The sequence below is a fragment of the Mesocricetus auratus genome, unplaced genomic scaffold, assembly GCF_017639785.1.
Source record: "Mesocricetus auratus isolate SY011 unplaced genomic scaffold, BCM_Maur_2.0 Super-Scaffold_100014, whole genome shotgun sequence".
Classification (NCBI taxonomy): Eukaryota; Metazoa; Chordata; class Mammalia; order Rodentia; family Cricetidae; genus Mesocricetus; species Mesocricetus auratus.
The window spans coordinates 9,537,655-9,552,460 of NW_024429197.1; positions in this window are offsets into that span (position 1 = coordinate 9,537,655).

Genomic DNA, 14,806 nt, shown 5'->3' on the forward strand with positions numbered 1-14,806 from the left:
TTTTTATAAGTCATTTCCTCTGCCTCTTCTCGGGTTCCACACCTGCCCCAAAGGCTGTGGGCTGAATTGAGAAACCAAGAGGCAGATGACACATGTCTGACCTGGGCATGAAGCTTGCCTCTGGGACAGGCCCTGGGTCACTCATCCATGGCAGAAAATTCTCCCTGGGGCTGGATTTAGCTCAGCCCAGTGCCTCCTACTGTTGCTATGGAGCTTTAATGACTGGGCCTTCAGCAGGGGCTTCGGGGGCATTCATCTAGAAACTAACTCAGGAATGAGTGGAAGTTAGTGAGGGCACAGATGGGGCTGAGTCTCACTCCAGCCATCGCTAGCTGTATCTTCTCCCCCTGCCCCTTGGTTTTTCAAGACAGAGTTTCTTTGTGTAATAGCTGTCCTGGAACTCGCTCGGTAGACCAGGCTGGTCTCGAACTCACAGTGATCCGCCTGCCTCTGCCTCCCGAGTGCTGGGATTAAAGGCGTGCGCCACCAACGCCCGGCTTCATCTCAGTTCTTACAGAGAACTAGGAAGCCTCCTCAGAGCCAGTGGGAGCACTTTAAATATAATTAACACAGCCAGCTCTGATGACTCAGGGCTGTAGTTCCGACTCCCTGGAAGGTTGAGACAGCAGGATCCAAGTTCAATGTTATCTTCAGCAACTGAGTGTGGCTAACTCAAGCTAAAAAGTAAAAATAGGGCTTGGGACATACTCAGCAGGAGAGCACTGGCCTAGACTATGTAAGGACGTGGGTTCAATCCCCAGGACTGGGAAACAAATGACGGGGACTCAAGGCTCTGGCAGTGCCCGTGAACAAAAGAAATGGGCACAAAGATGCCTCCCGGCTCTGGTGTGGAATTGGTGCAGGAATCCTAGTCCTTGTGGGTGGAGGCAGGAGGGTCAGGAGTTCAAGGTTGTCCTTGGCCACATATTAGAGATCAGTGTATACTAAATGAGATCCTGTTTCTAAACAACAGAAACAAATAAGCAAACAAAAAGGAATGTCTGCTGGGAATGATGGCACATGCAGAGGCAGAAGGATCTCTGTGAGTTTGAGTTCAGCCAAACTATAATTTGCTTGTAGACTAGGCGTAGGCTTGCCTGGAACTCAGATGTCCACCTATCTTTGCCACCCAAGGGCAGTATTAAGGGTGTGTTATACAATGTTTGGTGAGACAAAGTTTTCATCAATTCCCAGGGGTTTGAAATATACTATAAGGGCCCAGGCCAACCTTGAACCTGCTATGTAGGTTTGCCAAGCCTCAAACCCACAATTCTACTGCCTTGGTCTCCTGGGAATCACAGGTATGTGCCACCATCTCAGGTAAAATCACAGAGTTCTGAAGGAAGCCCTCTTCTGGGGCTAGAACTGAAAATCTGACCAAAAAGCCTTTCTTTCCCTCTCAGAGAGCTCTGCCAGGTCACCTCCAGGGGGTGCTAGTGAGCTGCCTACCAGTTAAGTGTTCAGTTCTTACCCGCTCACTTGGACAAAGGATTCTCATCATAAACTCTAACTCAGGCTGATAGGCCCAGGAAGAAATTTCATGTTCATGTTTATATTGACTATGTTGACTTTTTAATTCACATACAATAAAATGCACAGGGTTTTGCAATTGGATGGTATTTAACAAACGTAATGCCACACCAGTCTCGAGATACAGAGCAGAATAGAGACAGATCTTCTACCGTGCAGTGACTACACGGTGACCGCAAAGCTCAGTGGAAACACCCCAGCTGTTCACTTGGAAGATGTGGGCTCCTGCACTATGTTCTTCCTTGTCCTGGCTCTCTGTTGAGGTGGCATGGACCTGCGCCCCTGGGATCCGGTCAAGGTGGAAAAAGATTATCTCAGGATGTCTGATAGTCTCCAAATGTGACAAGTCAGCAAACCTGGTCTAAGAAAGTAGTTTTTCTGGAACTCACTTTGTAGACCAGACTGACCTCAAATCACAGATTCATCTGCCTCTGCCTCCCAAGTGCTGGGATTAAAGGTGTGTGCCATCATCACCTGGGGAAAAGTAGTTATTGAAAAGGCTACTTAGGCTAGGCATTGGTGGCACTCGGGAGGCAGAGGCAGACAGATCTCTGTGAGTTCGAGACCAGCGTGGTCTACAAGAGCTAGTTCTAGGACAACCTCCAAAGCCACAGAGAAACCCTGTCTCAAAAAAATCAAGAAAAAAAAAAAGCTACTTAGGGCTAGAGAGATGGCTCAGAGGTTAAGAGCACTGGCTGTTCTTCCAGAGGTCCTGAGTTCAATTCTCAGCAACCACATAGCAGCTCACAGCCATCAATAATGAGATCTGGTGCCCTTTTCTGGCATGCAGACAGACAGAACACTGTATATATAAAAAGTAAATAAATCTTAAAGAGAGGGAGGGAGAAAGGGACAGAGAGAGAGAGAGAGAGAGAGAGAAAGAGAGAGAGAGAAGACTGCTTAGAACCTGGTGGTGCAGGCCTTAATTAATCCCAGCACTTGGGAGGCAGAAGAGGCTGATCTCTGTGAATTTGAAGCCAGCCTGGTCTACAAAGTGAGTTCCAGGACAGTCAAAGACAGCTACAGCTACACGAAGAAATCTTATCTCAAAAAATGGGGGTGGGCTGGGGGTAGGGTTACTTAGGGCTGGAGAGATGGCTTAGCAGTTAAAGCACATAGTCAGTCCTCTAGGACCCAGGTTCAAATCCCAAAACCCATGTCAGAGGACTCACAAGCACCAAGCAGCAGTGAGTCTAGGACAGCCAGGGCTACCCTGTCTCAAAACAATAAGTAAATAAAAGTACTGCATGCTTGAGGCTACCCTAGGCTACAGAGCAAAATTCTGTCTTGAAAAAAACCATCCGTGTGTGTGTGTGTGGTGTGTGTGTATTTCCAAAGGCTTCTGCTACTTTACTACCAGTAATACGTAAGTTCCAGCTGTTACTCCTAGGCTTTGGTCAAAGGGCTACGTGGGTCCAGGGATGGCTATGAATGAACCCAGCACATTTGTAGATGACAAGAGCATGTTGAAATGTCAGTCAAAAGGTTGGACACCTGCGCCTCAATTGTGATACCAGTTGTTTTAAATTTAGTCACGCTGGTGGGTGTGGAGTGGTTTCTCTTTGTGAGTTGAGTCTGCATTTCCTGACAACTAACGGTAGTGAGTGAGCATTTTCACACTCACATTTCTATAGGGTCCTACTCATGTGAGCCTTTTGCTGGGTCTTTCACTAAATATTTCTCTTACAGATTGTAGAGAACTCCATGTGTGTATATATCGTGTGCAAGACTTTTACCCTATATATATGTTGCAAATATATTCTCCAAATCTGTGACTCATTGTTTTATTTGAAGAATGAAGTTTTTGTTGAAGACAATTTTTTACATATGATTTATTTTTATTTCATGTGTATTGGTGTTTTGTCTGCTTGTATGTCTGTGTGAGGGCATCAGAAGTCCTGGAACTGGGGTTGCAGACAGGTGTGAGCTGCCATGTGGGTTCTGGGACTTGAACCTGGATCCTCTGGAAGAGCAACCAATGCTTTTAACCACTGAGCCCACTCTCCAAGCCCATTGAAGAACAACTTACAAATTAAAAAAATATATTTTTAATTTAGTTGTACACGGTGATGCTCACCTTTAATCCTAGCACTGAGGAGGCAGAGGCAGAGACAGAGAGATTTCTAAGTTCAAGGACAGCCTGGTCTACAGAGTAAGTTCCAGGACAGCCAGAGCTACATAAAAGAGAAACCTTGTCTAAAAAGACAAAAACAAAACAAACAAAACAGGTGCTAGAGAGATGGCTCAGAGGTTAAGAGCACTGGCTGCTTTTCTAGAGGACCAGGGTTCAATTCCCAGCATTCACATGGCAGCTCAGAGCTGTCTTTGACTGTAGTCTGATGGGATCTAATGCCCTCCTCTGGTATGCATACATGCACACAAAACACTCATATACGTAAAATACACACATAAGTTAAATTTCCATACACTGTTCTTATTGTAAGAAACCGTGTGGAGGGCTGAATGAATGCAGTTAATGCGGTATACAGCCCCATTTGGGGCACTGATGGGGAAGTCCTGTGTATATGTCAATAAAGCACTGTTGGCCAATAGGGAACCAAGATAGGTGGGACTAGGAGTCCAGGAGGACTCTGGGAAGGAGAAACACAGGGAGTCAAGATGTAACAGCCATAGGGATAAGAAGCCTGGAAAGTTCTCCGGTAAGAGAAATACTTAGATTAACAATTATGGGATAAATACTTAAGTCAGAGCTAGCCAGTAAGAAACAAGCAAGGCCAACAGCTTCATAATGAATATAGACTCCAGTGTGTTTATTTGGGACTGACGCGGCTCTAGAACCAGGCGGGTGGGAAGGCTTCTCTTTACAGGGCACCAAGCAGATGAGTAAGGTTCCTTTTGTGTGGACCCTCTGAGTTCGTGGGCACACAGGCAGACCACTTTTGGGTTTGGCTTGTAGTGTGCCAGTGAGCAAGTGAGTATGCTCTAGCCAAGGAGATGGGAGCAGAGGCAATCTGTCAGCAGTACTTTGAGCGCAGAATTCCGGCAAGCCTTTCATCCCAGCAGAGGCAGGCGGATCTCTGAGTTCAAGGCTCCAAACAGAGCTAGTTCCAGGACAGTCTCCAACAGCTACACAGAAAAACCCTGTCTCAGAAAACCAAAAAACCAAACAAAACAAAAATAACAACAACAAAAAGAACTTGGGAGCCGGGCGTTGGTGGCGCATGCCTTTAGTCCCAGCACTCGGGAGGCAGAGGCAGGAGGATCTCTGTGAGTTCGAGGCCAGCCTGGTCTACAGAGCTAGTTCTAGGACAGCCTCCAAAACAATACAGAGAAACCCTGTCTTGAAAAGAGAAAACAAAACAAACAAACAAAAAGAACTTGGGGATGTAACTCGGTGGTAGAGAGCTTGCTCAACTATATATGACATCATCATAGGACCTCTCCTAGAAGAAGAGAGAGGGGGCAAAGCGAGGGCTTTTCGTGCCCCTGTGGTGTAGTGTGTCATTGTTCAGCGCTCTCCCCAGCCCTGGATACCTACTAGCCCACTTTTTTTATTATTGGTTTTTTCAAGACAGGGCTTCTCTGTATTGTTTTGGAGGCTGTCCTGGAACTCACTCTGTAGACCACACTGGTCTCGAACTCACAGAGATCCACCTGCTTCTTCCTCCCAAGTGCCGGGACTAAAGGCGTGCGCCACCAACGCCCGGTTTACCAGTCCACTTAAGCTATGTGACCGCTGGTTCTCATTCTCTGTTCCAATCCTTTCTCAGCACTTACTCCCTAGCTTTTGTGTCTGGCTTCAGAAAGTTCAATGTGGTTTAAATTTGCATTTGTCTGCTGACTCACGACAGGACTCTAAGGTTTTCTAAGTATATCTTTTCTGGAGTAAAATCTATACAAACCTTTTGCCTGTTTCTTGTTGGGTTGTCTAACTGGTGAGCAGAATCATTCTTTTGTTTGGTCTTTCAAGACAGGCTTCCTCTGTGTAACAGCACTGGCTGTCTTGGAACTCGATTTTTAGACCAGGTTGGCCTCAGACTCAGTGAGATCTGCCTGCCTCTGCCTCCCAAGTGTGATGGTGGCACATGTCTTTAATCCCAGCACTTGGGAGGCAGAGGCAAGCGGATCTCTGTGAGTTCGAGGCCAGCCTGGTCTACAGAGTAACTTCCAGGGCAGACTCCAAAGCTATAGAGAAACCCTGTCTCAAAAAACAAAAACAAAACAAAAAAAATTCTGATATACAAAAAATAATTCAACTCTATCTGTGTGTGTATATGCCAACAGAAGTCAGAGGACAACTTGTGGGAGTCAGTGCTCTCTACCCCTGTGCGGTCAGGTCCCAGGGATTGAACTTAGTGCTTCAGGCTTGGCCTCAAGTACCTTTATGCACTGAGCCTCTCACTGGCCCATGTTCCATTTTTATGAGTATATCTGTTCATATAATAAATCAGTAAACTGTTGAAAGAAAGAAAGACAGGAGGAGGGAAAGACTAGGAGGGAAAAGAGAGAGAGACAGGTAGAAGAAGAGGGAGGGAGGAAGAAAAATGTTTTGGGTACATCAATGCGGTTCACTAGATGGGCTTCATCTCTATTTCCCTGCTGTTCTACTTTTGTACAGCAGGTGGCAGGCTAATCCCACAACAGGTGGCCAGGACTTGATTTAATTGCACTGAGAAGAAAACTGCTTCTTTTCCCACACGGATTTCTTTCCCCAGATAAACAGGGCGGTGAGCATCTGCCTGCTTATCAAGGAAGTGAGCCACATAAGAAGGTTGCTTCTCAGGCGAGGCACATGAGGGTCGCCAACTCTGAGCTTCAAGTTACAACACAGCAGACAAGTTCCTCAGAAAGAAGCCAATGTTGCTTGAAAGTCAGTTAAAATTCCACATAATCTAGATTTCCCCAGTTAATAATCATAAAAAGTTTATAACCAGAAATTAGGCCCTTCTGTGGTAATTGTTAGGGTTTTAGAGTCAGTGGAACACTCTCCCACACAGGGGAAGTTTTCAAAGCCCTCCCCTCTCCCCAGCCCTTCACAAAACTGTCAGGGTAATTGACTCTTCCTGGGATGAGTTTGACTTCCCACCCTGATTTGGTAACAGACGTTCTTTTGGTGAGGTTCTTTGTTTGCAAATGCACAATAAAAAATGGCTTTTGAGTGACTTCAGAGGGACTCTCCTTTTCTGGTGCCAATAACAGATTCCAAAGCAGCTATTATCCCCGAAGTGGGGGATCAGGTCCCTCCAGACTGTTTAAGTATCGGTTTTCAAAGAGCTCCGGACCTGAAATGTCTTGTACGGTATATTTGCAGGTGCTCCCGGGCTGTAAAGGCGGCCTTCCTGTGGTCGAAACAGACAGACTGAGCCTCTTGCTTAAATTGAAGGCTGCAATGTTGATAACAAATCTGATTCTAATTCTCCCGTGTCACTTCAGCCCAAAGGTGCCTTTGTCTCCCAAGAGAAAGAGGGTTGGAAGTGAGTGAATGGTCCTTCACCAGGGCGGTGTGGAAAACACTGCTGAGGGACACTTTTGTCCTCAGACTGGAGGTTTAGGGCTGATATGTGTGAAGTGAGTTCTCTTTGTTCACAGCCAACCGGCCTGAATGCGTGCGATGCAGAGGTGACTGAAAAATGCTTTAAAAGCGGCCTGCAGTGGGAAACTTGGCGCATACAATGGCGTTATTTTTGTTAGACATAGTTCTCCTACCTCGACGTTTTATTGCAGTAACCAAAATAAGTCTGGATAGGCTGCCTTTATGTTGGAAGGAAAATGGATATTGCCTCTCCCCATAGCGTTTGAGAGGCAGTACATAATCCTAGCTATATCCAGATAGGAACATGCCCCGCTCCGGAGAAACATTTCCTGGGATAGAATAGCACCAAGAAGTGTGTTCACGGTGGGGCTGGAAGGTTCCGGACTTTCTGGGTAAGACACCTAAAGAGACACCGCGAGAGCCCTTTGCACTCCCGCTTGTAGTCAATGCTTAGGTGTGCAGCGGCATCCTGGCCCCCTCTGCCCTACATCCGCATTTGATCCCTTGATGACACCCATGAAGCCCCGGCTGTCATCATCATCATCCCAAACCCACTGGGCTGTTGACTCCTGAGAGTCAAACAGCTCAGTTTAGGAAAGCGAGGAGCCAGGGAGCTCCTTCTGAAACGAAGTGTTTTTTGTTTATTTCCTTGTTCTCGTTTTTTTTTCAAGACAGACTTCCTCTGTATAGTCCTGGCTGTCCTGGAACGCACTCTGTAGACCAGGCTGGTCTCGAACTCACAAAAATCCACCTGCTTCTGCCTCCTGAGTGTACCACTGCCTGGTTTAAGTGTGTCTTGAAGGTTTGGGTGAAACTTCTTCCCTCAGGTGAACTGAGGGGGGGATGTGGGTGCCACACTCAAGCCCCAAAGGTGCCTCTCAACAGGAAAGGCTGATTCGCTGGCCCTCCTACCATCAGCTTTGAACATCCGCTTGATTGTGTTCCAGGCAGATGCTTCTAATTATGGGGGCAATTCCCATGGATACAGAGAAGAAAGAACCCTGGTCAGGAGGGGGCTGAGGAAGTGTGTTGCCTCAGTGGATAAGAACATTCATTGATCTTGCAGAGGACCAGAGTTCAATTCCCCCACCCACAAGGTGACTCATAACTGTCCCAGGAAATCTGACCCCCTCTTCTGACCTCTATGGACATCAGCATACATGCGATACACATACATACAAGCAGACAAAACACTCGAACCAGTTGGGCCTGGTGGTGTACACCTTTAGCCCCAATGCTTGGGAGGCAGAGGCAGGGAGATCTACAAGTTCAAAGCCAGCCTGGTCTACACAGTGAATTCCAGAACAGCCAGGGCTACACAGCTGTCTTGAAAAACAAAACAAAGCAACTCAGACCCTCAAGTGATCACTAGCACTGTAAGTTTATATCCTGCCCCTCTCTTTCCTCCTTACACAGGGCAGGTGCTCCCTATCCCTCCTCCATTCCTCCAGATAGCTGTCTCATTTGTGTCAATTAAGAATTCTCTACTGCTTGATTTAATCGAATGAGTTTTCCCCGAATAGAACCTTGGCGGCAGATAGAGCATCAACCATCTCTCTCATTGTCCGAAAGTAAAGATTATTAAATCACAAGCGAGGCATCACACGTACCGTAGAAAATAGCGAGGGGTCCTACCAGCTTTGCCAGGAAACGTGACGACAAGATGGCAGACCCAACTCCTCGCAGATACTAGGTTATGTATCAGGAAGCCTCTCACCAGTCAGCAACCCGGGCACAAAGATCATTTGTGCTTCTGCGATGGGGTCTTGAGGCTCCAACACCAAAGCATCAACTAGAATTGCAGACTTCTTACTCTTTCTTACTCTACAAAGCGCCTCCCATCACTCAGAAGCACAGCTTGCCTTTCTGGCCACTAGTCCTTTAATAAAGTAGATCCATGTCTGTTTCAGATAGGGTCTTCTCTAGCCCAAGCTGGCCTCGAACTCCCTGTGGAGCTGAGGGTGGTCTTGAATTCCTGACCCTCTGTCTTCTCTGCTGAGTGCTGAGGTTACAGGTGTGAACCTGTAATCTACATCCAGTGTGTGGTGCTAAGGACCAAACCCATGGCCTTGTGCATACCAGATAGGCAAGCACCCTACCAACTGAGCCACAGCCCAGCACCAGAACCTACTCTGTAGTCAGTCACCCGTCTCTTGCTCTGCACCGGCCATATGGCAGGCACTGTTATGGGAGCTAAAAGCAGATCTTTCAGGCCAGCCTGGTCTACAAAGTGAGTTCCAGGGCTACACAGTAAAACCCTGTCTCGAAAACCCAAAAGCAACAACAAGAAAAGGTTTTTCTTCGATTCTTAAGCTCGTTTGATTGGATTTTTGTTTCCCTTCGTGAAGTCCAGACTGATCTCAAACTGTCTATGAGGTCACGGATGACCTTGATCTCTCCTGATCCTCCTGCCTCTGGTGCTGGGATCAGAAGTATGTGCCACACACCTCTCTGTAAAACAAACAAACAAACAAAAAAAACAGTCTTCTGGACTGGCAAAATGGCCGAAGCTAAAAGTGTTTTCCACACAAGCTTACGTTTGATCACTGAAACCTCCATAAAGGTGAGAAGAGAACTGACAACTCTGAGTCAGTGTCTAACCTCTTATGCCTAAATATGCCCCACAGACATCTCACATGCACAAATAAATAGATAGGTAGACAGATAAAGCAGAATCATAAGAGCAGAAAATAAAATGAAGTTCCTATTTTCAGGTGCATTAGTTTTCTCATCACTAAAATAAAACACCTGAGTTAGGCCTTTTCTTCCTTCCCTTCCTTCTTTCCTTCCTTTCCTTTCCTTCCTTCCTTCCTTTCTGCCCTCCTCAAAAAAAAAAAGTTTCTCTGTGTATTCCTGGCTGTCCTGGAACACACTCTGTAGCCCAGGCTGGCCTCAAACTCAGAGATCTCACTGCTTCTGCCTCTAGAGCACTGGGATTTATGTCTTTAATCCCAGAATCAGGGGGCAGAGGCAGGTAGATATCTGAGATTGAGGCCGACCTGGTTACATACAGAGTTCCAGGTCAACCAGGGCCTCAAAGTAAGTTCCCGTCTAGATACATGCATACATACATACATACATACATACATACATACATACATACATACATACAGAGGACTTATTTTGGCTCACAGCTTGAAGGGTTCAGTCCATCATGGCTAGATACCTAGCTATCCTAGAGTTCAAGGCAGTTTACAGCTATGACAGCCTGAGCACAAGGCTGCTTGTTTGTATCGGTGAATCAGGGAGTTGAGAGAGCTTGGGCAGAGCTTGGGGAGCCACAACCATAAGCCCCAACTAATCCACTCTCCCATAAAGCCCCACCTTGGAAAACCTCCTCAACCTCCCATAACAGCTCCATATGAGGAGCTGGGAACCGGGTGTTCAAATGCATGGGCCGGTGGAGGATGCTTTATACCCAAACCATATTGCGAGCTTGCATTCTAATTCGAGGGGAACAGAAAGGAGATGTTTACAGTGTGTCAAGTGCTAAGGAGACCTGTAAAGAAAGCAGTGCGAAGGGAAACGGCTTTGAGCAGAGTTTGCGAGTTTATAAACCATAGTCAGGAAGGACATGCTCAGAAGGGAATTTTGATTTGAGATGGGAGGGAGCCACACAGATCCGAGGGGGAGGAGTATTTCAGAGAAAGGATGGCAGATACAGAGGATCTGAGACACAAGTTTGCTTGTTGAAGACCAGTGGACTAAGGAGTAGGGAGAACAAGCCAGGAGACAGATGTCGAGGGAGGCAGGTCAGGAAAGTAGGAGTGGAGAGGCAGGCTTTGTAAGGCTTGGGAAAGCACAGGAGAGTCTTTGGTCCTTATTCACAGAAAGAGAAGCCACCAGAGAGTTTTTTTGTAGAGTTATGACATATTTTAAATTATGTTAATCTATGTTCTAAGCTGCACTGTTTCTGGCTGCTATGAAGGGAACAGGAAACAGCAATGCAAGAGTAGAAGCAAGAAGAGGAGTCAGGGAGACTGAAGATGGGTCCAAGTGGCAGCAGTGGAGACCACAGATATTTTAGGTAAGGGTGCCAATATTCACTGATGGACATGATGAAGAAAGAGATCATGGCTGGTCATGGTAGCTCGTACCTGGAATCATGGTACTCAGAGTGAGAGGCTAAGGCAGCAAGATTGCTGCCTGTTCAAGGCCAGCCTGGGCTATAGTGCAGGACCCTGTCTCAAAACCAAGAAAGGAAATGAATGAACTAAGAGGCTGGAGAGATGACTCAGCAGTTAAGAACACTTGTTGCTCTTGCAAAGGACCCGGGTTTGGTTCCCAGCACCCAACAGCAGCTCACAGACCTGTGACTCTAGTTTCAGGGCATCTGATGCTCTCTTCTGGCCTTTGAGGGCACTAAATGCACATTGTACACATACAACATATCGGCAACCACTGAAACACAAAATAAAAATGAATAAATCTTCTCAAAACAAGAGTAGTGGTGAAATTATGAGAAACAGAGCTCAGATCCCAGAACCCATGTAGCAGATCTGGTATCCCATGCAGCTCTGAAGAGGGCGAACACAGGTGGGGGGGGATGTCACTGGGGTTTCCTGGGCAATCTAAATTAGCCATTTGTTATGCTCAAAAAAAAATCTGGGGCCAGCAAGATGGCTCAGTGGGTAAAATCTCTTGCCACCAGTCTGTTGACCTCAGTCTGACCCTCAGGACCTATATAATAGAAGAAGAGAAACAAACAAGACCTGCATGTGCTTATTGTATATTCATGCACATACACACACAGTAAATAACATGATAACTTCTTTGTTTGTTTGTTTATTTATTTATTTATTTATTTTTTGGTTTTTCGAGACAGGGTTTCTCTGTGGCTTTGGAGGCTGTCCTGGAACTAGCTCTTGTAGACCAGGCTGGCCTCGAACTCACAGAGATCCGCCTGCCTCTGCCTCCCGAGTGCTGGGATTAAAGGCGTGCGCCACCAACGCCCGGCCCACATGATAACTTCTTAATCTGTTTTTTATTTTGTACAATCTGAGTCTATTTCTCTGATGGAAACATTTCTGTCTGTGTTGAATCAACACCTTCAACTCTTTTCCTATACATAATACACCAAGCTTAATGTCTACATATGGTATCAAAACTGATTTTGTTCTAGGGTGTGTGTATCTCTCTCACACACACACACTCACACACACACACACACACACAAGGTCAGGGTGGAGAGTTAACCCAGTGTTCACAAACAATGGCTGCTTTTCTAGAAGATGAAGGATCAATTCCCAGCTCCCAGCCGGCAGCTCCCAGCCATCTGTAACTCCAGTTCCGGGGATCTGACATCCTCTCCTGGCTGTGGGCACTGCAGGGCACTCACATATTACAGAGACATACATGACGGCCAACCACCCATACAAATGAATTAAAAGTTTTTAAAAACTACTTTAAGCAAATAAAGTAAGCAAATAAAGGTCAACCTGGGCTACACAAGAAGACCCTATCTTTTTTTTTTTTTTTTTTTTTGGTTTTTCGAGACAGGGTTTCTCTGTGGCTTTGGAGGCTGTCCTGGAACTCACTTTGTAGACCAGGCTGGCCTCGAACTCACAGAGATCCGCTTGCCTCTGCCTCCTGAGTGCAGGGATTAAAGGCGTGCGCCACCAACGCCCGGCCAAGAAGACCCTATCTTAAAAAAAAAAAAGTTCAGGGAAGAGATGAGGGCAAAGGGAGAAACCAAAGTAGGGGAGAGAACCAGATAGCCAACTTTTAGAGAAATTCAAGCAGTAAGTGACAAGGTTCTTGCTTGACCTTTTTGATTTTGAAAATAGGGAGAAAGAATCAAATTCAAGAAGCATCCTTTCTATCTCAGCTGCTTGAATTCGGGTGCCGATAAATGTTGGGGCTTGGCGAGCTCTGTGCTGTTGTTTCTCAGCATCTGCGAATTCCTTGTCCAGGAGCCCAGTGGTAGAAGCGGATAGAGTTTCGGCTGCAATTGAGGCATCCAGTCTGTAGGACCTATGCCTTGGAACCTGTGCCAGCTGCCTGCTCTTTGGTTTTAAGTTTAACTTCACAAGCAGCCTTTCCAGTGGCACTGTGGCTTTTTCTCCCTTTTATATGACAGATGTGGTTTCACAGGGCACCTAGAGGTTGCTTAGATTTGGAGTGAATGCTGAAGGTAGCTATTCTAATTTGGAAACTGAAACGGCAACTCTGATAGAAGAAATAAGCTGTTTGGAGTCAAAAGACTTGAGTTTTAACACTTGGCTCCACCATATTTTTTAGCTGTGTGACTTAATGCTAGACACTTAATCTCTCTGGGAATTAGCATCCCCAATGAGTATTGAACGACCCCCACCCCATGAGTACTGAGCATCTCCGTGAGTACTGAGTAAAAGGGCAGTCAACGATCTGTACTTCACAATGCAGGGCTGAGATCAAACCATAGTACAGAGTGAGTTCCAAGACAGCCAGGGTTACACAGAGAAACTCTGTCCTGGAAAAAACAAACAGATAAATAAATAAAACATAAAACATATCCTCGGGAGGCAGAGGCAGGTGGATCTCTGTGAGTTTGAGGCCAGCCTGGTCTACAGAGAGAGTTCCAGGACAGCCTCCAGAACAATACAGAGAAACCCTGTCCAAAAAAAAAAAAAAAAAAAAACAGACTTGGGGCAGAGGGTGTCAAGATAGCTCATCCACTAAGCCTAGTGGCATGAGTTGTTTCCCAGAACCCAAAGAACAAAAGGAGAGAATCGATTCCCCCAAGTTGTCCTCTGATCTCCATGTGCACATTGTGACACACACAGACACACAGAACAAAGGAGCAAATAAATAAATGTAAAACACAAAACAAAAAGCCCCAGAGCTGTGATCTAACTCTTGGTAGAGTGCTTTCCTGAAGCCCTGGATGACTAGCTTGAGCACATAAAACCAGGGATGCTAAACCAGGTTTGGCGCTGCATGACTTTAATCTCAGCACCATCTACCAATTCAAAGTCAGCCTGGTCTACCCTGGTCTACCCAGGAGTTCCTGAACAGCCAGGGGAATGTAGAAATATCCCGTCTCAAAAAACTCAGGTGTAGGGCTGAAGAGATGGCTCAGAGGTTAAGAGCACTGACTGCTCTTCCAGAGGTCCTGAGTTCAATTCCCAGCAACCACATGGTGGCTCACAACCATCTACAATTCAACCTGGTGCCCTCTCCTGGCAGAACACTGTATGTGTAATAAATAAATAAATCTTTAAAAAAAAAAAAAACAAGCCAGGCATTGGTAAAGCACGCCTTTAATCCCAGCACTCGGGAGGCAGAGGCAGGCGGATCTCTGTAAATTTGAGACCAGCCTGGACTACCAAGCCAGTTCCAGGACAGCCTCCAAAGCCACAGAGAAACCCTGTCTCAAAAAACTAAAACAAAATGTTTAAAAACAAACACCCCAGGTCTGTTAGTGCACACTTGTAATCCTAGCACTCAAGAGATAAATTCAAGGTCACCCTTGGCTATATAGTGAATTACAGGCTTACAGAAGACCTATTTCAAACAAGCAACACCAAATATAAAACCAAATATCTATTCCTGTCATCTTCATTCTAATTAGTATAAATGAGAACCTCTTCCGAGAAAATTTCAATGAACTTTTGGATGTTTGGTTTTGTGTGTGTGGATTTAAGTGTGAGTGCATTTTGTGGGTACACGGCAGTGCACGTGTGTGCCATGCAGGACAGAGGTGTTGTTTCTTTCTCAGGAGACTCCTCCCTGTCTTTGGCAAGGCCTCTCATTGGCCTGCAGGTCACAGAACAGGTTAGGCTTCATGACCACTAAAGCCTG